This window comes from Tachypleus tridentatus, chromosome 11 (genome assembly GCF_004210375.1).
Source record: "Tachypleus tridentatus isolate NWPU-2018 chromosome 11, ASM421037v1, whole genome shotgun sequence".
Classification (NCBI taxonomy): Eukaryota; Metazoa; Arthropoda; class Merostomata; order Xiphosura; family Limulidae; genus Tachypleus; species Tachypleus tridentatus.
This window is the reverse complement of record NC_134835.1, coordinates 64508357-64511752: the sequence shown is the minus strand read 5'-3', so window position 1 is coordinate 64511752 and position 3396 is coordinate 64508357. Positions and strand designations below refer to the sequence as shown.

The window sequence follows — 3396 nt, the reverse complement described above, 5'->3', positions numbered from 1 at the left end:
TAACGTCTGAGGATTGCAGTATACTGATTGTAGCTGACCAACAATAAATTTTTCTGTTGGTGCGTCGATTTATAAACTGTTTTCAGGAGGCGTTGTCGAAAGTTCATTTGGCAACAGTATTGTCAATTATTAGCTACTTACACACCTAGTGCATTGCTGATTCTTTACGCTACAGAATCTTTTACAAATTTAGAGAGCAGGCAGGACTTTTGCAATGCACATATAAAATATGTGCAATGCACATTTAAATACCTTGCATGCCTTAAACTGAAACAAACGTAGACATTAAATTAAATGTATAAAAGTAAATTTGTTACAATCGACATTTATTTAACTTCTAAATTCAAATTATTGTTTAACTCGGTTTCAAGATAGAGATAAAGTACCTGAGAAAAGTGGGGGATTAATTTTACATGTGAGGAGTGAGTTGTACCCTGATGAGTTAGATCATATTAATTAAAGAAAACATCATTGTGATGAGTCACTTTGGGTTAGTGTTAGTGGATATAAAAAGAAATGTCTTGCACTTGGGATACCTGTGGTTGAAGAAAGCGATCCTGGTGGTCTCGTAATATAAACTACAGACAGTAAGGCGTAGTCATAGTTGGAAGCTGGAAGAGACATTCTTGATGAACTAATAAGTTCCTTTTCGATTCTTTAAAATTCTATAAGTTTATAATTAAGCTTGGATTATGGACTCTTGGGGAACTTTCTCTCTAAGGTATGGTACTGATATTAAAATACAGAAGTGCAAAACCAATACCAACGGCACTTTTCTTACTCAACACTAATACTTCTGTGAAACTGTTTTTGGTTTGAATATACCGTAAGAAAAATGTGTATAAATTAATTAATTCGTTTTTAAAGTTAAGGGAATTATGCATTTTAGTATTGTATTTTTTTCTTATTAATTTGGCTAGATGGTTAAGGTGTTCGACTCGTAATCTGAAGGTCACGAGTTCGAATCCCCGTCACATCAAACATGCTTGCCCTTTCAGCCGTGGGGCGTTGTAATGTACGATCAATCCCTTACGATCAATGTTACTTTTCCATTTTCGTTTGTGAAGTTCCCCAGAGAGACAGCAATAAGATTATGAAACTACAACGCTAAAACCTGGGTTTTCCCCGCAGTAGATACGGGAGATAGCTTAATGTGGCTTTGCTCTAAAAATAAATTGTTCGTGAAAGCCCCTTAGTGGCACAGCGATATGACTACAGACTTATAACGATAAAAATTGGATTTCGATACCAATAGTGGGCAAAATACAGATAGCCTATTGTTAGCTTTGCACTTAACTACAAAAGAAACGTTTATGAAAACAATATATGAATAAAGGAACAGAACACGCTATATCTTCCAAATATTCAAACACTAAAAGTAAATAAAGGTTTGGTTTTGTTATTCGGACTGTTAAAATGCTTTAAGAAAACCCAACTTTAGTGCTGGTTTGAATATACTCATCTGTCATATATAAACCTGGGTTTGACTCCTTGTCGGATAGGTTACTTTCTTGTACCCAGTGGAATTTTATTCTCTTTGTATCAGTTTCTCTTCTGTTGCCGTTGTGTGTTAGAACTAGATCGATCCATACAACTTTTTATGTTCACATTATGACCGAAGAAGGTCGAAACGTTGTTCGCTCTTCTATGTAAGATATTTTCTCAACCCAAACGAGCCGTTTTTGCATATAAATTTCTCAACAAGTGGGTTTCTCGACATCACTGAACTTTTTATGTTGTTGTATTGAAAATGTTAATACATCTTCAAAGAACCAAATCTATCACAATGGGTATTGAGTTAAAGAGGTAAGTTTTCGGAAGCATAGATGTTTTGTGAGGTAATAATTTAAACATATTCCTTGCGTATAACTATCAGGCGAGAACAAGTGATTTTCAACTTCGGACTCTTTCGAGGGTGTATGATTTATGTTCCATCTACACAGATCAGAACTCCGCACCTTCAAAGGCTTTGTACAAAGAAAAATATCCCTTTTAATGATTTGCAATTAAATACTATTAATATTAAATATATAGTTATACTTAAAACAAATTAATAATAATATATAACATATTCAATAATGTTTCTAGAGACAATTTTACTCAATCCTCGGTAGTATAGTGGTAAGTATCCCCGCCTGTCACGCGGGAGACCGGGGTTCGATTCCCCGCCGGGGAGAGAGTAAATTTTTTCATTATTGTTTGGGTTTGCATATTTTAGTATGGCTTGGAAAAAAAGAAAAGAGTGAAATTGTACTAAGTATTTTATTTATAACAAAACTACTAATTTTGAACTAAAAAACAAATGGCCATATCTCTGAACGGCTGATAATTTGTCATTGGAAAACATAAACCAATGCTATTTCATGCTTTGAACTATCTTCAATAAGTTCATCACTAGGGTCTAGTTTCGTGCTAGATAGGTTGATACCTTATACAAAGATGGTGAATATACTACTTTTTTGTTTTAATTGTCTCTCGTTGTAGGGTTGATGAAGTTGCTTTTGTTTTAAATGATGATGTATATTTTATGGGGAATTCTGGATTGACTATTAATGATGGGAACTATATTGTGCAAGGTGTGTTTAGCTGTGCTTTTTGAGTGTTTCATTTCTCAGTGTTCCCGGAATATGTTACTGACGCGAGCATAATTTCCATGTTGCATGAATTTGAAGGTCGTGTTAAAAGTGCTGTTGTATGGAAACGGTATCCAGTTTGTGCGTCTATCTTTTCTGATTGTTGTACATTTTTACGCTATGTGTTTAAAAGGTGTTGGATTCGTTGAGGAAATGTGTATATTTATTAAAACGAAACATGATTAGCAGCGTCGTGCATGTGGCTCGTGTTAAGCTGTAGAGCATCTATTCAGTAATTGTCCCCAGTTGATTTGTAATTGTTGCCATTGGCAAGGTCATATTGTTGGCTGTTGAAAATACCGCGTGAAAGAACCTGTTATTGAGGAACAGTCTGTATTAACCTTATGTTTAAAGGACACAGTGACGGACAATTCGAAAGGGGTGGAAGGTGGAAATGATGTCTTTCGTAAATCAGCAATCTTGATCTCCGATACCTTATATATCGAACCATGAGTGCATAGCAAGTACTAAAATGTTATCAACTGACTGTGGTAATGAATTTCCACCGTTCGAGAGGAAGGAGGCTGGTCTATCTATATCTCTAAAGTATATGCGAAATTGGTTGATATGGGGGTGGAAACTTCGAAGAGAGTTATTGGAGTCGTCTGATACTTATCAGAATAAGATTTGAATTCCTAGTGTGAGAAAAGCCAGAGACGAGAAGTAAACTTTTTATTATTTTTTGCTCAGTATGGCGAATCTGTTCAAGATAGTGTTGATCAAATTGTAACGGGCTTGTATACTGTAGTAAATGAAACAATTA

The 3396-nt window shown here is 35.0% G+C and overlaps 1 non-coding gene across 1 annotated transcript; it reads left to right on the top strand.

Moving 5' to 3' along the window:
* The first annotated feature begins 2104 nt into the window (after positions 1 to 2104).
* TRNAD-GUC (transfer RNA aspartic acid (anticodon GUC)) lies at positions 2105 to 2176 on the top strand. Its single transcript has one exon. It is a non-coding gene; the product is annotated as a tRNA-Asp (tRNA).
* Positions 2177 to 3396: the final 1220 nt, after the last annotated feature.